Here is a 21,613-nt window from a genome sequence, read left to right as displayed (position 1 = left end):
CCTCCTCCTCCTTCTTCTGACAGAAGCCAGGTTCCTGTTTCTGTGGAAATTAATCTATTCATAACATCCGCAGGTTTTTAACAGGAAGTCATAAAGGCAGTGCTCAACTTGAACGGAGCTTTCACAACTATATTTCGGTCTACTTGGTGCAAGGTGTAAACACACGTCATTCGTTCGAGACGGTTCTGCTTTAGTGTTTCTAATATTTTAGAAGAAGGTGAACGTGAGCAGCTGACAGACAGCGAGTGAAGGAGAGAGAGACGATGTCACACAGACTGATGATGTCACACAGACTACCAGCGATGTGTGCCGTAGAACAGCTTATGGATGTGAAAGTTATCGTCCCTTAAATCACATATAAGTCTGTAAATTGTGTGCGAGGTTGAAGCTGCAGGCTAGTAAATGCTCTGTTGTTGGTTCACTTCCTGTATTTGGGTTGGATCGGGTTCTCACCTAGCCTGGGTAAACCCTGACGAACTTCCGACAAATTTGAGATTTGCTCTGCAAGTCGGTCTGGCCAAGAGCCCATTCAAACCCATTTCAGATTTTTTTCCAAATCGAGGCACCAATCACAACCGCTGAGGCGGGCTTTACACAATGACAATAGCGCAGCGACGGTGAGCAGCTTTTTGTTTACATTCAACATGGCGGCCACCGAAGCGCAGCAACCCGTTAATGCCGCTGTCGCTGCTACGCCGCCTGGATCATTGCTCTGATTGGTTGAAGGACTATACAATGGCGCCCAGAGGCATTTGAGCGGCGTCCGTTGGTGAAGCCCCTTTGGAAACGGACTGTGAATGAACCTTCGCCAGACCCACTCTCAGTTACAGCTGAGAAGGGTCTGAGAAGGGCTAGTTCTCACCTGAAGTGAACCGAACTCTAGTTGGAAGAGAACCGAGACCCCCGTCTTTAAGCGGACCAGAGTTTAGTAAGCTTTCACACCGGCCCAAACCAACCGGACTATCAGACCAAACGCTCCAGGGTTCTGTTTATATGGACAAAACAAGGCAGGTGTGAAAGCAACCTTAAAGACTCTCCATAAAGACATAACGGTTAACTATTTAATGTAAAGCGTTATGAATAAAAATAAAATATATATACAGTATATATACAGTATATATCTATATAAATAACAGTAAAGGATATTTAGTGACTCACCTACACTGTCACCTTTTTTTTGCAAATGCATGTCCTGTGAAGAAGGATGTAGAAATAGTTAGAGTAAAATCTAACATATTACTGTTTTAAAAAATGTAATTGACACAAACTCAAGTTACAAATAACTTAAGATTAAATAAAATACAATTTCACGATAGAAAATCAAACGCAGTAGAGACACATAATAGATCAGTTTAATAAAATGCAAAATGAACGTTTCTACGAACTCTCCTGTTTCAGATTCATGTAGAAATGTATTTATTCTGAGGAATAAATACAGGAACATGACTCAGCAGACTGATATAAATACAGGAACATGACTCAGCAGACTGATTTGAAAGTTACCTTTTGATCATGATGGCCGTTACTATGACGATGAAAACAGTGTGCAGAGTGAAGAGAAGCAGATGAACAGCCAGCAGTGGGTCAAAGGCTTTAGTTCCTGTGAAACAGATCAGAAAGCTGTTGGACTGGAGACTAGGAATACACTGAATGTTCGGCTACTGAAATTTTCGGCCAGAATAGCAACAAAAACTCTTTCGGTGTTTGGCCGAATGAATGAAACGGCCAAATACATTTTACCAATAATTACATTTTGATGACACAATCAAATATCAACCAGTGTAGACTGATGCTGCCTTCACATTGGCACAGTAGATACGGCTGGGAAACGACCTGAAGTCTTTCATGTCCTATGGAGATTCGCAGACCGCGTGTGAATGAGTCCGAATCGGTGCAAACGAGTGCGCTGCGAAAACAATCGGGTCTGTTTGTCATCTGGATGCGTTCAAAAAAGTAACTCGTACGACAGGCAACGACCATCTGAGCAGAAGTTAGCATTGCTATGGTACTGATAAACGAATATGAATGCTTAACTTTTAATAAAAAACATGCGTGTGTAATTATAGAAAGAGGTAAAAGATTGATTCATTTTGGATGAGAAAAGTTCTTTCGTGCAGAGACAATGCATACAATACCTGCTATGACTAAGTTGGTTAGCAACAGACATCGAACAACTGACATATACACAAGTGCCATTGTGAGAGGGGCACACGTTTTATGAATGTTGTAAACATGTCGGCAGTGTGGATGTTAGTGAGGGCTAGACTTGGCCTGTATAGACTTTACTGTTTGGCTGATTTCGGTTTTCAACTTCGCCCCCGGTGTGTCTGTCAAAACATGGACGGAGACGACTTCCCTCTTTTGATACTTGAATTCATTAATTATAGGACTTACAGGCCTCAAGGACACGGTTAATCATTGACATCCTCAGTAATAGAGTTCTCCTACTTCACAACTCTATTTAAGTTTAAATAATAATTATTATTATTTCCTACAGAAAACTGATCAAACAAACCTTCCTCTTCTGCTCCCAAGTGCAGGCTGTATGGGGCGGAGAGGGTGCCGTTGTTCCTCTTCAAACCACAGGTGTAGTTCCCAGAATCCTTTGCAGTCAGATTGCTGAGATGGAGGACGGGGCCAGACTCTGAGAGGGCGTGGCCATCTCTGAACCAGCTGACCTCCAGTTGGTGGATAGTGCAGCTTGCAGCAGAACAGTTCAGTGTGACTTCTTCTCCTCTTTTAAACTCTCCATCATCTTTGGAGCTTCTTATCTCCATCTGACTAACATCTAAAGGAAATATGTAAAATGAAATAAATGTGCATTATAAACCTTTATTACATTCAGTACATAGTTTTGAGCAAATTTAGCCCGAAGTGCATTACAATGTTTTACTATAACAACAACCACTGCAAATTCTCACTTAATATAATCTTTAAAAAATTTAATTTTAAATGCTCTTACGAACGATGAACGTAAAGTTGCGTCGTCGTCCTCCTGTAGATCTGAGATGTGTAAAGTGCAGTCTCCCTTCTTGTCTCCCAGGTATCTGTAACGAGCGTTGTTGTTCTGTGATTTGCTGTCGTACACAGACGGAGTGGTAAGCAGACAGAATTCATGGTTGTTGCACCAAACGTCTCTGATGACCTCGATCAAACATTCTCCTGCATCATCAACGACAGACTTCAGTGTGTTGAAGGAGCAGGGGAGGGTGACGGTCGATCCTACCACACCACAAACAGGACCTGGATAGTTCACACTTAGACCCAGAGCATCTAGTACAACAACAAAGTGAGATTAGGAATAAAGGAACTTGATTTAGAGCGAATGCTTTGATTTGAAAACTAAGGAATAGGGCTGGGTATCGCGGATGATTCCTGATTTGATAACACTTTTTGAGGCAATATCAATCAGGTTAGGAAAATTTCAAATATAATACCAGTTTAGCTTGGATGTAAAAGAGATTCTCAGATAATGTATTTACCAAGTTAATGTTTACATTAAATGTCCAATATGTAATACTAACAGCTAGCGTTTTAAATGGTTACTGCAGTTCAAATTCAAATACTGAAAAGACTCGTCTCCCTCGGCCTCTCCTCCCCAGTGTTGAATTTCACGGGAGTTGCTTGATGCAAGTCTCGCATTGCCAGACCAGCCCGGTCTCATGGCAGTTCGTGATATGGTCACGTTATTGAATCTATTGAGTCCTCGTTATTCTTTTCCTAACCACAACCGTCCCGTTGTTGTGGCCGTCGTGTAGCGTTTCGTTGTTGTGTGCCCCTGCGCCAGGGGATCGAGTCTCACATGTGGCGGTCTGTCCTGTTGTTGTGGCCAGCGTGTAGTGCCTCATTTCCCCGTTGTTGCGTCCCCCCAGAGCAGGTTCGAAAATCGTGACCTGTACATGTTCAAAATTCGTGATGTGTACACGAAATAAACGTCAAAATCGTGACCTGTAAACGTATCAATAAATCAAAATAACGTGACTGTTTCACGACCTGGCGTGAGACCGGGTTGGCCAGACATTACTCCCCAGAGCAGCAGAGTAGCTAGATGCTGCTATGTTGACAGACAATAAAATTTCAAAGGAGAAAATCTTGGCTTAAGCATTGTTGTCAGAAAACATTGTGTTTCAAGTTAGCATGTTTTTTAATATCTGATGACACATTGTGGTCATTTTTTTATTAAATAAAGTTAAAAATATTACAAATGACCCCCAAAACGTCTACTAACCCAAAACCAGCTGGCAGGTTGGAAAAAGCACATTTTGTTTATAAGATCACCAAAGAAAAAACACTTTCCCTAGAAAGAAGCTGTAAAAACCGAATCATTTGTCGGATTCTCAAAATTCCAACGTCCCAAAATGTGTCTCGGTAGAATGGCTGACATTATGGAAAAAGCTCCAGAGTTAAGCCAAATAAACACTAAGTGGATAAAAAAAAATTGCATTGATCATGTCCTTCAAAAACAATTCTACTGGGTTTCTGCTACATCGGACAATCATAGTGTTTCCATTTTTGTTTTTTTTAGCATTATCATAGGATGCTCTTACCTATGACTCTGACTCTCACTCCTGATTGGTCAGTGAAAGATGCGCTGCTGTCATTCGCTTCCATTCTGAAGCGAAAAGTTGCGTCGTCTTCCTCCTGTAAATCTGAGATCTGTAAAGTGCAGTCTCCCTTCTTGTCTCCCACGTAGCTGTAACGAGGGTCGTTGTTGTTTGATTCGCTGTCGTACACAGACGGAGTGCCTGTCAGACAGATGTGAGGGCTCTTGCACCAGGCAACTCTGTTGATCTCGATCACAACTTCTCTTCCATTATCAATGACAGACTTCGGTGGTGTGAAGGAGCAGGGGAGGGTGATGGTCGATCCTTTTACACCCCAAACAGGATCTGGATAGTTCACACATTGACCCAGAGCTCCTGGAAGAACAACACAGAGAGATTAGGAATAAAGCATCTTGATTTAGAGCGAGTGCTTTGATGTGAAAACTAATAAATATGGCTGGTTATCACCAAAGTTTTTACCGAATTCAATTCAGAATTCACAAGGCCCCGATTTGATAACATTTTTAATTCAATATCAATCAGGTTTGAGAAATTTTTGTTCCATACCAGTTTAGCTTGGATTTTAAAAAGATTTACAGAAAACACATTGAACAAGTTAGTGTTTACAATAAGAACTAACCCCTAAAGCGGGGTATGTACGGTCATGAAAAACCTGGAAAAGTTATGGAATTTGAAAATAGCGATTCCCAGGTCTGGAGAAGTTTTGGAAAAATAAATAAATACAGAAAGTTTTGGAAAAGGTATGGAAATTTTCTTCACAAATTCCTGTATAATATAGTGTGGTTCAGTTAAGATCAACTGATAAAAATCTGTTCAACTAAATTCAAACTTTTAATGTTCGGGCAGTCACATCACTTGATTTTGCGAGATGTAAATTAGCACAATGCCAGGAAAATTCCGTTTTAACAATGTATGGCTTCACTTAGACAAATACAAGACATGGCTTGAGAAAGACCAGGATGCAGGGCATGCAAAATGTGGACTACTATGTTGTGATTTAACGTTCGACATTTTGAAAATGGGAATGGCGGTGCTAGCTAGCCATGCTAAAGCAGCTAAGCACCACGCTGCTGCTGCTGCTGCTGCTGCTGCTGCACATTAATCCCCTCACCGCATTGCCAGTTTTATCTTAGTTTTATTTTAGTTTATTTTTCACACCGATGACCAAGGTGACACCCGTTGCCAGGTGCAGCATTTCTCTCGTCCACCGTCAAACAAGGGAGCATTTTGGGTGCTGTGTCTAGAAACGAAGCCCTTGCTAACTGCAGCGGTTCTGTGGCATTAAAGGTGGCCAATTCTCACTAATCCTACAAAACATCGCCAGCAACGCTAATTACAAGACAATATAATCATAATGCGCTTTTAAAAACATCGGAAACCTAGGACAATATGTTTTGCGCTGACAGACTCATAATGTTATTATAACAGCACGGTGGCCCAATGGTTAGCACTGTGGCCTCACAGCAAGAAGGTACCGGGCCTTTAGTGTGGAGTTTGCATGTTCTCCTGTGTGTTCATGGGTTTTTCTCCGGGTACTCCGGTGTTCCCCACCACTAAAAATATGTTCCCCTTTCTACCAAGCTAATGTGTGGTGAGCGCCTGGCGTCGTAAGGCTGCCATGCATCACCCAGTTGGGTGCTACACATTGGTGGTGTTAGAGAGTAGTCCCCCAGGTCTTTGAGTATGATAAATCATATCATACTAATAATATAACCTAATATATAAATGTAATAATTCAAGTGCCTGTCAACATATAACGGCCCTACAGAGATAAACATGTGCATAGTTGGTTTAAAATCTTATTTACAAAATCTTGTATTCCAAAAAATACAATACGAATTTGCTTGGTTTCACACGCTCACACGCCACACCCCCAATTTCTCACGCTGGTGTCAACCCGGTCGCAAATTTACAAATCCTACTATGGCCACGCCAAGACCTGCCCTACGAAGCAGCTTGATTGTTTGAGGTACGACATTTGGCTGAAGGTTAGGATTAGGGATGCACCGAACCCAGATTTTTGGGGTTCGGTCAAATGCCGAACCCACTGGTTAAGATTCTGCCGAAACCCGAACCGAACTGAACTCTACTGCCATCCTCTACTCCGATCTTTTATTTTATTTTTCATATTTTATTTTTAATTTAATACGTACTGTGTATATATACTTTTACTTTACTTATATTGTTTATATTCTATTTAGGGAATGTGTGACATGCACCAACAAAACCCAAAACAAATTCCTTGTATGTGTTAAAAACGTCCTTGGCAATAAAGCTTTTCTGATTCTGATCCTCAGTCCATTAACACAGTAAACACATTAATGAAGTAAACAACATCCACAGCCTCTAAAATAGTTAAATGTAACAACTTAATGTTGAATTCACACGCTCTATTCACATCGTAGGAAAGCACATCACTATCGCCAGCTGAGTGACAATTTTATTTGGAAAATTTTCGCTAGCCAGTGTATGATGAAGGCATGTTGGCTAGGTGGAATTAGAAAGCTAATGTTAGCTAACGAGCAGCAGTCACTCCGCTCCCACTGTGGGAGACTCATTTGCCGAGAGAACAGCTGAGAGGCACTGTCTGGTTAACACCAGTTTTTAGCTGAAGTTGCTGCATTTTGGCTGCTGTCTGTAGATTCCTTCATGCACAACTCATACGCTAATGTCTTAACAGCGGCGATGTTATATATTGTTTAGGGCCCTTGCCCCCACAAGACAAATCGGCATTGCGAATTGAACATGTAGCTCTACTTGAATGGCCTTCTTTTGACTGAAAGTACTGCCAAATAACACTTTTTCTGCTCACAAGTTCCATTTTTACTTTCTCACAGCCTACTGCTTTCTTTGCAATAAGTGTAGCACAGCCCTTGCACAATGACATATTGCACAACTAACATATTACCAAACCCCAATATCCTACGTATTGCTCAAATAACACAATGCACTGACATAGTGCACAACCCCTAATAGCCTACTTTTTGCACAACTGACACAATGCACTGACATAATGCACAACCCCAATAGCCTACGTATTGCATAAATTACACATTTCCACATAGCCTGTGCAGTACATAATGACATATTGAACATTCCAACAGCCCATGTATTGCACCACTAACATATTGCATAACCCCAATAACCTACTTTTTGCACGATGACATAGTGCACAACCCAGCCAGCCTACATGTTAGTTTTGATAAGCTTAATGGACATAGGCACAAATGAGTGTTTATTATGGTTTAGCCTGCATTTAGGAACCCTGAATCTTCCACCACAGAGTAAAAGCTGAAATTCTGGGTGAAGTATGTGGGTCGAATCGGAAACTTTTTTTTTGTGCCTGTCTGATAACCGACTGCTCATAAATTGTCTGGGGGTCAGATGTTTTTTAAATGGGATTATGTTACCTTGCATAGGCATTAGAGGTGTGAGTCTTCACTGATCTCCCGATTCGATTCGATTACGATTATCATGTCAGCGATTCAATTCGATTCGATATCTCGATGCATCACGATGCGTCAAATAAATGTTTCTATTAATGCCATGTAGGATATTTAATTCATAGCTTTTCAAGCTTCAAAAACCAAACATTCTGCAGTGCTCTAACACTAAATAAATTGGATACATAAAACTACAGCACTGACCACATGGCACTTCCTGAATGTGCAAAACATACCAGAATATGTAAACAGAAATGTTGTTAAGCCTACATTAAATTGTAAACAGACATAATCGATTATGAGCCGGCCGATTATCGATCGCCCACGTCCACGATTCGATGCATCGATTATTTGATTAATTTCAACACCTTTAATAGGCATGGACACCTGGCCAATAAATGCTATTGAAGGGCTTTTTCTCACATTTACGATGCTACTTCACAAGCCATCCCAGGCCCATTTTCCCCCGAATTTCCACAGCTTCAGGTATGTATACTTTGAGTATTTATTGAGTATATTTATTGAGAATTTGTTTGAGTATTTATGCTCTTAAACTTTAAATAATGTTTGCTTATTCGTTTTGCATGAGTTGTTATAATGAACTAGCTCCCCTAGTGGTGTGCTACCACTACTGTGGTGTGTGTGTTTGCGCCGATTTATGTTTTCCCCGTGGGTGCTCACGGGCGCACGCCTTTCAAAAAAAAAAAAAGTTGTCAAAAATTGTTTGCATTTCAGAACCTTAGGAAATGAACAGCGAACACACACGCCTATTAACTCGATAACAAAGCCGTAAAGTAGGAATTCAACTCAGGACAGCACCACTTCTCACAGATACAGATAGGATCGGAGATGAGAAGTTTAACTGACACGTAACCGTGATCAGCTTCGTGGGAAATTAAGAATCAATGTCACCAACATACCCAATCACACTATGACAGACGCTCCACTCAGCACCAACTGCAATGTTTCATTTTAAATGAATGTAGCCTACTGGTAGTCTGGCACACGTAGGGTGCTCAGTATTTTATTATTATGTATCGGCGCCTGTGTGTGTGTGTGTGTGTGTGTGACGGCCGGCCAGCGAGGTTGTTAAGCCTGCAAGCGCTAGTGGAGTTTAAGTTTAACTCCGAACATGTGTTGTGATATTTAAACAAATAATCCATCAACGGCGAAATAAAAGCCTCTTATTTACGAGAGCGGTCTGAGAGACCTCCAGCTTAGAGCGGGGTCTCTGAGCAGGACTGTCTGAGCGACGAGCTAGCGGCCCCGGCAGGCGCTAGCTGGCTGTCGCGTCACTTTATGGAGCTCCTCAATTCCGAAAACTTTGAAGCAAATTGTCAATTCGGCAACGATTTACGCAAGACTGCCTATATTCTAAAGAGTTAATTTCTCGCCTAAAACATATTCAGAAGTGAATTTAGTGATGAATACAATGGCGAAAATTGTTAAAATTGTCCTGTTGCTGCTCTGTCTATGTACCGGAAAGCCAATGGTTGAGGCACGTGTGCATCACTTAAAAGTGTCCCCTGGAAACACTTCCGTTGTGGTGTGGGCTATTTGCATGTGTTGTCTTATTAGTGCGTGCTGTGGTTTAGTTGCATGTGTTGTCTTATTGTTGCGTGCTGTGGTTTAGTTGCATGTGTTGTCTTATTAGTGCATGCTGTGGTTTAGTTGCATGTGTTGTCTTATTGTTGCATGCTGTGGTTTAGTTGCATGTGTTGTCTTATTGTTGCGTGCTGTGGTTTAGTTGCATGTGTTGTCTTATTAGTGCGTGCTGTGGTTTAGTTGCATGTGTTGTCTTATTGTTGCGTGCTGTGGTTTAGTTGCATGTGTTGTCTTATTAGTGCGTGCTGTGGTTTAGTTGCATGTGTTGTCTTATTGTTGCGTGCTGTGGTTTAGTTGCATGTGTTGTCTTATTAGTGCGTGCTGTGGTTTAGTTGCATGTGTTGTCTTATTGTTGCGTGCTGTGGTTTAGTTGCATGTGTTGTCTTATTAGTGCGTGCTGTGGTTTAGTTGCATGTGTTGTCTTATTGTTGCATGCTGTGGTTTAGTTGCATGTGTTGTCTTATTGTTGCGTGCTGTGGTTTAGTTGCATGTGTTGTCTTATTAGTGCATGCTGTGGTTTAGTTGCATGTGTTGTCTTATTAGTGCGTGCTGTGGCCTCTCAGGGCCACCGTACTAGTCATCAATAATGACAATAAAAATGGCTGGCCTGGAGCCCTGCTTCAAATCTCTGACAATTTAACAGGGTTAAGTTATTTCTATTGTTGTTATTATCATAGGATTCTCTTACCAGCGACTGTGACTCTCACTCCTGGTTGGCCAGTAAGAGATGCTCTGCGATCATTAGTTTCCACTCTGAAGCGAAATGTTGTGTCGTCTTTCTCCTGTAAATCTGAGATGTGTAAAGTGCAGTCTCCCTTCTTGTCTCCCAGGTAGCTGTAACGAGGGTCGTGGTTGTTTGATTCGCTGTCGTACACAGACGGAGTGGTAGATTTACAGGTTTCATGGTTCTTACACCAGACGACTCTGTTGACCTCAATCAAAACTTCTCTTCCATTGCCGTCCACAACAGACTTCAGTGGTGTGAAGGAGCAGGGGAGAGTGACGGTCGATCCTTTCATATCACAAACACGACCTGGATAGTTCACACTTTGACCCAGAGCACCTGGAACAACAACACAGTGAGATTAGGAATAAAGGAACTTGATTTAGAGTGAATGCTTTGATGTGAAAACTAATCAAAATAGGGCTGGGTACGAATTACGGGGGGTATTGGTGGGTTCTGGGTGGGCGTTGCCATGGACACAGTTTGGTTCACTCTGGAGGACAGCTATAGTGGTCAACAGTCCCTCCTGCAAAATTATGAATCCCACCATGGCCACGCCCTACGAAGCAGCTCGATTGGTTGGGGTTAGGCATTTCACCTCGAGTGGTTAAGGTTAGGGTTAGGGGATTGGTCAGGGGATAGGACCTGCACATGTAAGCATGGACGCCTGGCCAATAGTAGTGCGTGAATGCTATTGAAGGGCGGGTCTTGGCGTGGCCATAGTGGGATTCTTAATATCGCATCCCTCCCACAGCGGGTTCCGGAAGTAAAAATACAATGCAATTTCTCCATTGACAAATTGGAGTATAAGCCAGAAAATGGTAACCGTCGATGATAGACTTAAAATCAGCATGCCGACGTGACTAAGCGATTGTCTATGCTCATATAGACGCCAAAAATCATGGGGCACCGACCTTGTTTTGAGATGAACATCTTTTATTCGCGATGTTTTGGATAAGTACTTCATTACCCACAATCCTGAACAATCCCACAGTGATGCCTCTGATTGGTGGAACTCATGCTGGTGAGAAGGGGGGGGGGGGGTCAGTACCCAATCTGTGCTGCCTGCACGATCCATCATGAGGATTTACGACACTGCATGAATCACGATCTGTTCCACGCTTCTGCCGTTAGCCTCCGCCGGGAAGCTAACGTTAGTTTAGCTAACCGCTAATTCGGCAAACCGCTAGCTGACAGCTTGATTCAGTCTAAAATAACGTTAACTCAAACTAAACACTGGGGAAAGCAGGCTACAACTGACGTAACATCCGTTATATATAAGGGTTATTTTCAGGTTTTATTTTGAGGGTCTTTTAAAGTTATTACATGCTGTCTCAGCTAGCGGTTACCCGAATTAGCTGTTAGCTAAATTAACGTAGCTTCCTTTATTCAGTGGTGCGCGGTGGTTTATGGGATGAGTAGTTCCTTTGCTCTGAAATGACGATATGTACACAGTCTTGTACCTTTGACTTTTTGGGGATTTTCTCTTCATTTTTTTTCTCAAAATGATACGTTGAATGCTTATGAGTCACGTTCCATCTGGTTAGCCTAAGGCATGGTCTAAAACAAAAACAATTTTTTTTCTGTGCTTGCTTGCTAACTAGTTTTCTCACACTCTTACATAACTGCAGCATGTAATGTTCAGGTGTTACAGTTGACTATATGTTAATATGTGTGGTCTTAAAAAGTCTAAAAGTCTAACATTTTGAAATGCTCCCACTGTCCACTGCCATTTTGTTTTTTTTATCGGCAGGGATCCCATCCCTATCCCAGTTTATTAATCTCCAATGACCTTCTGACAAGCAAAGAAAACAGAATATGTCTGAATGAATATAAACTTAGCACAACAAGGAAGGAAATTTGTGGTAACAATGCTTTTTGGCAATAAATCTTATACCGTTGGAAAGCCTGTTTAGTTCCCTTTCAAATGGTGCCCCATTTGTAAGGAACATGCATTTGTGGGATGAGCAGCAGTGCTGAGTATGTGGATTGCGCCCATGAAAAATTTGCCAAATCTTCTCTGCCGATCCCAAACAGCTTATTCTGCCATTGACTCGTTTGGTGTTTGGTGGTTTGGATGATTGAAGTTTGAAGAAATAAGACATATTGTCAATTTAACAATTTATTCATTTCACAACCAGGAGCCTCAGTAGTGTGTGGAAAAACCAATAAAGTAGACAAAGTCAGCAAAGTTTTTCTCAGTTATTGTAGATTCCACCATAGATATAACGAGAATGGATCAGTTTTCTCTTTCACTCAGATATGTCACCAAAACAGGCAGCAGCATTGAGCGCTTTATTAAATTTGAGGAGTTACCTGATGGCAGTGCGGCATCCTTTTATGATCTTCTGCATAATTCGCTGACAAAGGACCTTGGTCTTAATGTAAATGATCTGAGGGGACAAGCATATGACGGTGCCAGAACGATGTCAGGGCAGTTAACGGGGCTGCAAGCCAGGGTCAAGCAAAATTGCTCAGACAAGGCATTTTATGTCCACTGCTGCGCACACAACCTCAAACTAATTCTTATGGATGCTGCGTGTTGTTTTATGTAGCGCTAAAGTTTGTTTCGGTACACTTGAGACCTTGAACTGTTTTTTAACTTCAAGCCTTCCGAGATTTAAAATACTGGAGGAGGAACAGGAAATCATGCAACTGGAAAGAACCATTCTTACGCTGAAAAGCCTTTCTGACACAAGGTGGGCCTCTAGGAAGCAGGCCACAGAAGCGGTGATCCAGAGCCTCCCAGCCATTCTCAAAGCCCTGAGCCGTATCCAACACCACCACAACAGCACAGCCATGGTGGCCTCTGAAGCTGACCGCCTGCTGTCAAAACTCAGCACATTTGAATTCATGTTCGTGTTGGTGTTTTGCAACGATTTGTTGGAGAGGACAAACATCCTGTCAAATTATCTTCAAAAATAGTCACTGGATGTCAACACTGCTGTGAATCTTATTGACAGTACTGTGGCCCAGATCAGAGAGTTACGCACAGAGGAGGCCTTTGGCAGCATGGAGAACACAGCAACAAGTATGGCCAGAGAAAGCAACGCAGCCACAGAGTTTGCAAAGCAGAGGATTCCCAAGAGAAAAAAAGCATTTTGACGAGGACACAGAGGATGACCAGATCGAGGACAGCAGACGCCGCTTCAAAGCGGACATTTATTTTTACATTCTGGATGTTTTTGTGGGGCAGAGTGAAAGTCGATTTTCAGACTTAAAAAAAATGGCCAAACTGTCCGCAGTACAGTGCCTTGCGAAAGTATTCGGCCCCCTTGAACTTTTCGACCTTTTGCCACATTTCAGGCCTCAAACATAAAGATATAAAACTGTAATTTTTTGGGAAGAATCAACAACAAGTGGGACACAATCATGAAGTGGAACGAAATTTATTGGATATTTCAAACCTTTTAAACAAATAAAAAACTGAAATATTGGGCGCAAAATATTATTCAGCCCCCTTAAGTTAATACTTTGTAGCGCCACCTTTTGCTGCGATTACAGCTGTAAATTAAGCGCTTGGGGTATGTCTCTATCAGTTTTGCACATCGAGAGACTGACATTTTTGCCCATTCCTCCTTGCAAAAACAGCTCGAGCTCAGTGAGGTTGGATGGAGAGCGTTTGTGAACAGCAGTTTTCAGTTCTTTCCACAGATTCTGATTGGATTCAGGTCTGGACTTTGACTTGGCCATTCTAACACCTGGATATGTTTATTTGTGAACCATTCCATTGTAGATTTTGCTTTATGTTTTGGATCATTGTCTTGTTGGAAGACAAATCTCCGTCCCAGTCTCAGGTCTTTTGCAGACTCCATCAGGTTTTCTTCCAGAATGGTCCTGTATTTGGCTCCATCCATCTTCCCATCAATTTTAACCATCTTCCCTGTCCCTGCTGAAGAAAAGCAGGCCCAAACCATGATGCTGCCACCACCATGTTTGACAGTGGGGATGGTGTGTTCAGGGTGATGAGCTGTGTTGCTTTTACGCCAAACATAACGTTTTGCATTGTTGCCAAAAAGTTCGATTTTGGTTTCATCTGACCACAGCACCTTCTTCCACATGTTTGGTGTGTCTCCCAGGTGGCTTTTGGCAAACTTTGAACGACACTTTTTATGGATATCTTTAAGAAATGGCTTTCTTCTTGCCACTCTTCCATAAAGGCCAGATTTGTGCAGTATACGACTGATTGTTGTCCTATGGACAGAGTCTCCCGCCTCAGCTGTAGATCTCTGCAGTTCATCCAGAGTGATCATGGGCCTCTTGGCTGCATCTCTGATCAGTCTTCTCATTGTATGAGCTGAAAGTGTAGAGGGACGGCCGGGTCTTCATAGATTTGTAGTGGTCTGATACTCCTTCCATTTCAATATTATCGCTTGCACAGTGCTCCTTGGGATGTTTAAAGCTTGGGAAATCTTTTTGTATCCAAATCCGCTTTAAACTTTAAACTCCCACAACAGTATCTCGGACCTGCCTGGTGTGTTCCTTGTTCTTCATGATGCTCTCTGCGCTTTACACGGACCTCTGAGACTATCACAGAGCAGGTGCATTTATACGGAGACTTGATTACACACAGCTGGATTCTATTTATCATCATTAGTCATTTAGGTCAACATTGGATCATTCAGAGATCCTCACTGAACTTCTGGAGAGAGTTTGCTGCACTGAAAGTAAAGGGGCTGAATAATTTTGCACGCCCACTTTTTCAGTTTTTTATTTGTTAAAAAAGTTTGAAATAGCCAATGAATTTCGTTCCACTTCATAATTGGGACCCACTTGTTGTTGATTCTTCACAAAAAATTACAGTTTTATATCTTTATGTTTGAGGCCTGAAATGTGGCAAAAGGTCGAAACGTTCAAGGGGGCCGAATACTTTCGCAAGGCACTGTACTCTGCCCAAAGTGGTTTGAGCACCCTGATGCTGAGGAGAAAATGCTTGAGCTGGCCCGTTTCTACTCAGAAGATATGCTCAAGCCAGAAGACGCAGTGGAGGAGTTTCGCTCTTTTCGTGCATAATATTCTGAGTTAAACATGGATCTCACCACCGACGCTGTCCTGCCATTCCTCAATGCCAATGACATGGATAGAGCCAACCCACCCTTGCCATCAGCAGTGCCAGCACCGAATGAAGTTTCAGCCGTCTGCGGCTCATTAAGACATACTTGCGTTTGTGCATGTATGAGGCCAGACTGTGTGGAGCGGGACATACATATCGACAAAGGACAAAGTGGTTGGCAGATTTGCCACCATAAAGGAGAGGAGGATGAAGATTGAATAAGGGACCATGATAAGTATATAGTTTTGTTAGATGTATTTGTTCTGGAGGATCATTAAGCAGACAACAAAATGGTAAGAAAAAAAATCGTCTAAGAATTTTCAATTTTATAGTGTGGCACTGATTGAGCGCACTTGGCCTGTTCAGCACAATCGCTGTCCATCGGCTGTCGCTGTCCATGGTGCTGAAACATTTTTACTTGACTGGCAAACTGCTTTCTTTGTTTGTCAATACAAACTTGTCAAAAAATTTGGCTTTTCTTTGTGTTTAATTTGACATATAGGCTTACTTAGCTCAACAACTGACACATCATAACATATGCATTCATCACATAATTTACCGTTTTTATTTAACGGTTTTAATTTTATTAATAAATCTTTTTTAATTTAACGGTTCTCAACTTGTTGCTGTTGGGAGCTGTGGACTCCAAACGTTACACAATGCTGTCAAAAGTGTTTTTTTTCATTTGGCAAGTGGAGAAACAAAAGTTTTCAAATTAAGTTGATCTACGAAAATGACTCAAATTGGTTAATCGATTCGTAAAATATAGTCGGCAATTGATTTAATAGTTGACAAGTAATCAATTAATGAATCACCAATATAGTTCTATCAGATAATAATCAAATTATTAGCATAAAAGCTTTCTTTATACTTTATAAAACAAGTGTTTTACACTGTCTGGTGAGCAGCAGTCAACTGAAATTAGCAATAAACTCCTGAAATAAAAGTATTTTTATTAGATTACAAAGGGACTGTTTTTATATTATATTCATGATATTGTAGAAGTTAATATGTGTGGAATATACAATGTCATACAAAGGTGTTAAAGTATGTATGAAAGGATGCACAAGTGAAATGATAAATCTTTAAAGCTCCTCAAATGTGTTGATGGCTTCATCATTTCATCAGATAGAAACATTTAAAATTATTAAAGAATTCAAACTAACTGAAGCAAAAACAAGCACTTGCCAAAAATTGTAATGTGTGTGTGTGTGTGTGTGTGTGTGTGTGTGTGTGTGTGTGTGTGTGTGTGTGTGTGTGTGTACATGTAGACCTGTGCAGTGCAACAGGTGACGAGTGTTGGTGTGATGATATGTTTGACATCCTGTAAATCATATGAACAACAGAGATTAAAAACACCAGTTATGTAATATTAGAGCAGATATGTTACAGATGATAATATCAGAGATAAAGGTCCAGTGATGTAATATTAGAGCAGATATGTTATAGATGATAATATCAGAGATAAAGGTCCAGTGATGTAATATTAGAGCAGATATGTTACAGATGATAATATCAGAGATAAAGGTCCAGTGATGTAATATTAGAGCAGATATGTTACAGATGATAATATCAGAGATAAAGGTCCAGTGATGTAATATTAGAGCAGATATGTTATAGATGATAATATCAGACAGCCCGGCCTCGTTCCTCTGGACGTCTCAGCTCCTCTACGGCGTCTGGAGGCTGAAACACAAAGCAGAGTTCAAACAGCAGAAGAAGAGAAGCAGCCGACAGCCACAGTGGCTCAAAGTCAGACTTCCTTCAGTAGTGGAGCTACAAGTCTAAAGTCTGTCCTGAGGGGGGCACTAGAGGAAAGGTCATGGGGATCCTCCTCTAAGCTTACTGGGTCAGGGAGTTTTCTCTCTGTCAATATAATAATAATCATTATCATAATGCACTTCATTTCTGGTGAGCAATTCAGCTTTTAAGGGTTTAGGTTGAGTCACTATCAGAGCAAGGTTATAATAGTTTCAATTTAATTAGTTTGAGTTAGTTTTCAGAGTGTTTGTTAGTTGTAGTTTAGTTTAAGTTTTTAGAAAGGGATAGTTTTTGTCAGGGCCAAGTATAATGTTCTCAGAAGTATGTATCTACATTTCTATCGTATTCATATAGAATACATGTAGAACAGCCACGATGTTTAATCTTGAAACTACTTTAGTGTCTAATGTAAAGTCCAGGGTTTTAATAATAAAATATAATAATAATAAAGCTAAGACACAGCACCCAAGCAGTTTTGGGAGCACTTAAGCCGAATTAATGTTACTAAAAGACTTTCTCAGATATTTAGATAATATAATAATAATGGTCCAAATTTAAGTGAAATTGTCGCCGGTTCACGTCCCAGTACGGACCAAAGTACAGAGTGTGGATTGGCAGCTGGAGAGATGCCAGTTCACCTCCTGGGCACTGCCAGGTGCTCTTGAGCAAGGCACTGTACCCCGCCAACCGCTCAGGGCGCTGGTCCAGCACTGGCAGCCCACTCACTCTGACATTAATGTCACAGTGAGAGTTGAAGGAAATTCAAGCTGTCTCCTTTTTTTAAGTAGCAAAATATTTCATAGCTCTAATGGGTAACTTTTAGATATTAATGAACATCCATTAAAGCTAATTAAGACTATCAGCTTCACACAACTCTCTCTGTATTTCTCAGTTTGACTATCTTCAGAAGATTGTGGCGTCCGGTCCGGTGACTTTCACACAGAAACTCGAGTGAAGTGCTGTTTTTTTTAAGTAGTGAAAGATTAAAGCTAAATATCTCAAACTGACATGATTTATGTTATATTTTATTTCAATTCTGTTTGTTTTTTAAACCTGGCAATAAAGTTTTTGTGTAGTTTTAGTTTTTATTTATTTTCAGTTTACTAAAATTATTTTTCAAGAGTTATTGAAGAGAAGCTGAGGGGAAGTTGTAGACGAGCTTATATTTCTCACCATATTTTAAAAGAGCTAAAGAAAGAGTGACAAAAAGAGGAAACTTTGACATTGGTATTTATATCTTTAGCTTCAAATGTTCTTCTGACAGAAGCCAGGTTCCTGTTTCTGTGGAAATTAATATATTCATAACATCCGCAGGTTTTTAACAGGAAGTCATAAAGGCAGTGCTCAACTTGAACGGAGCTTTCACAACTATATTTCGGTCGACTTGGTGCGAAGTGTAAACACACGTCATTCGTTCGAGACGGTCGCTTGTTTATTGGACAGAATATCTGAAACTCGCTGACGCTTCTGGTCTCAGTAATAAAGGAGTAACACTACATTTGTAATGTCCTGGGTTTTCTGGTTCTGCTTTAGTGTTTCTAATATTTTAGAAGAAGGTGAACAATGTAAGCAGCTGACAGACAGCGAGTGAAGGAGAGAGAGATGATGTCACACAGACTGATGATGTCACACAGACGACCAGCGATGTGTGCAGTAGAACAGCTTATTGATCTGAAAGTTATCGTCCCTTAAATCACATATAAGTCTGTAAATTGTGTGCGAGGTTGTAGCTGCAGGCTAGTAAATGCTCTGTTGTTGGTTCACTTCCTGTATTTGAATTGGATTGGGTTCTCACCTAGCCTGGGAAAACCCTGATGAACTTCCGGCAAATTTGAGATTTGCCCATTCAAGCCCATTTCCAATTTTTCCAAATCAAGGCACCAATCACAACCGTTGAGGCGGGCAGCTTTTTGTGTACATTCAAAATGGCGCCCACCGAAGCGCAGCGACCCATTGATGCCGCTGTTGCTGCTACGTCACCCTGATCGTTGGTCTGATTGGTTGAAAGACTATCCAATTGCGCCCAGAGGCATTTGAGCGGCATCCGTTGGTGAAACCCCTTTGGAAATGGGCTGTGAATGAACCTTCGCCAGACCCACTCTCGTTTACAACTGAGAAGGGTCTGAGAAGGGCTAGTTCTCACCTGAAGTGAACCAAACTCTAGTTCACTTGGAAGAGAAACGAGACCCCCGTTTTTAAGAGGACAGCCACAGTGGCTCCAAGTCCTGCAGACTTCCTGCATTAGTGGAGCTACAAGTCTAAAGTTTGTCCAGAGGGGTCGCTAGAGGAAAGGTCATGGGGATCCTCCTCTAAGCTTACTGGCTCAGGGATGTTTCTCTGTGTCAATATAATAATAATCATTATCACAATACACTTCATTTATGGGGAGCAATTCAGTGTTTTGGTTGAGTTAAAGGTGCTCTAAGCGATGTTGGGTGACGTTACTTCTTGTTGACGTTCGCAGTATTGTCAAACAAAACGAGGCTAGCTCGCCCCTCCCTCCTCCTCATCCCGTCCCCTCCCCCTCCCTTCCGTGCTTCCGCGCACTAACTAACCCCCCCCAACATGGCAATACATTTTATTTTTCAAGAGTTATTGAAGAGAAGCTGAGGGGAAGTTGTAGACAAGCTTACATTTCTCACCATCTATTAAAAGAGCTAAAGAAAGAGTGACAAAAAGAGGAAACTTTGACATTGGTATTTATATCTTTCACTTCAAATGTTATTCTGACAGAAGTCAGGTTCCTGTTTCTGTGGAAATTAATCTATTCATAACAGCCGCAGGTTTTTAACAGGAAGTCAGAAAGGCAGCGCCCAACTCGAACGGTGCTTTCACACCTATATTTAAATACACACCTTCTCAGTCAATGCGTTTTCTTTATTTTCATGACTATTTACATTGTAGATTCTCACTGAAGGCATCAAAACTATGAATGAAGACATATGGAATTATGTACTTAACACAAAAGTGTGAAATAACTGAAAACATGTCTTATATTTTAGATTCCTCAAAGTAGCCACCCTTTGTTTTTTTGATTGCGCTGCAAACCCTTGGTGTTCTCTCAATGAGCTTCATGAGGTAGTCACCTGAAATGGTTTTCAATTCACAGGTGTGCCTTGTCAGGGTTAATTAGTGGATTTTTTTCCTTATTAATGGGGTTGGGACCATCAGTTGTGTTGTGCAGAAGTCAGGTTGATACACAGCTGACAGCCCTATTGGACAACTGTTAGAATTCATATTATGGCAAGAACCAATCAGCTAAGTAAAGAGAAACGAGTGGCCATCATTACTTTAACAAATGAAGGTCAGTCAGTCCGGAAAATTGCGAAAACTTTGAATGTGTCCCCAAGTGCAGTCGCAAAAACCATCAAGCGCTACAACGAAACTGGCTCACATGAGGACCGCCCCAGGAAAGGCAGACCAAGAGTCACCTCTGTTGCTGAGGATAAGTTCATCCGAGTCACCAGCCGCAGAAATCACAAGTTAACAGCAGCTCAGATTAGAGACCAGATGAATGCCACACAGAGTTCTAGCAGCAGACACATCTCTAGAACAACTGTTAAGAGGAGACTGCGCCAATCAGGCCTTCATGGTCAAATAGCTGCTAGGAAACCACTGCTAAGGAGAGGCAACAAGCAGAAGAGATTTGTTTGGGCCAAGAAACACAACCCACTAAACATTAGACGTCTGATGGACGTGCAGATCATGTCTAAATTGCGTCCGTCGGTCCAGACCAATTCTTGACGTCTACACGACGTGCAAACTAGGTCTGCTATTTGAACGTCTAACAATGACCCCATTTGGACGTCAATATGCAGTTCAACATTTGAACGTCAGACTAGGTAACTTTTTTGGACGTCATGTGGACATCTTAAACATGTGTGGGAAATTGACATTTATTAATGTAATATTGTTTATTTATGACAAATATCAACATTGTTGTCAACAACATGATTAATGAATATGAATATGATGATTTGTGATTAAACATTATTTGTTATACATTATTTATTTATTGAGTACATTATATTTTGTTATTTTACATATTCCTGTTTTCCCTCTACTGGTTTATTTTAAATAATTAATTAATAAATGTATTTATTTATTTATTTGGAAATGCAATTTAAATAATTAACATATAAATAACACCACTCTGGCTGAGGCAGCACGTTATCATGACCCAAGCATTAAACGCCAATCTGATTGGCCGAGGCAACACACCAAGCATTTGGCGCCTGTTTGGGGCGATTCAGCGTGTTTCATGGCATAGATATATACGGTTTCATGGAAGCAAGCTTTTAAGCTGTAGGAAAATAAACTGAAACCGTATGCCACCTTCTGAAATGGTACTACAGTTATGCACAGAGCTAAGAAGCATTAAAAAAGATGTCTGAAATTAGTTTGAATTTGACGTAGAAAAGACTTCCACAATGACCACAGTTGGACTGCAATTAGCCCTTAT

At 41.1% G+C, this 21,613-nt stretch overlaps 1 protein-coding gene and 2 long non-coding RNA genes across 3 annotated transcripts in view; 1 reads left to right on the top strand and 2 right to left on the bottom strand.

Moving 5' to 3' along the window:
- The window catches only part of LOC120562999, a gene marked incomplete in the record, with an annotated part of 504,869 nt that overhangs the window by 453,728 nt on the left and 29,528 nt on the right, over positions 1-21,613 (bottom strand).
- LOC120563036 lies at positions 1,180-2,619 on the bottom strand. Its single transcript, XR_005639902.1, has 3 exons — positions 2,516-2,619; positions 1,504-1,600; positions 1,180-1,192 (listed from the first exon to the last, which is right to left on the bottom strand). It is a non-coding gene; the product is annotated as an uncharacterized LOC120563036 (long non-coding RNA).
- On the top strand, positions 2,574-3,321 carry LOC120563038. Its single transcript, XR_005639904.1, has 2 exons — positions 2,574-2,714; positions 3,091-3,321. It is a non-coding gene; the product is annotated as an uncharacterized LOC120563038 (long non-coding RNA).

Source organism: Perca fluviatilis, chromosome 7 (assembly GCF_010015445.1).
Source record: "Perca fluviatilis chromosome 7, GENO_Pfluv_1.0, whole genome shotgun sequence".
Classification (NCBI taxonomy): Eukaryota; Metazoa; Chordata; class Actinopteri; order Perciformes; family Percidae; genus Perca; species Perca fluviatilis.
This window is presented reverse-complemented; position numbering and strand designations above follow the sequence as displayed.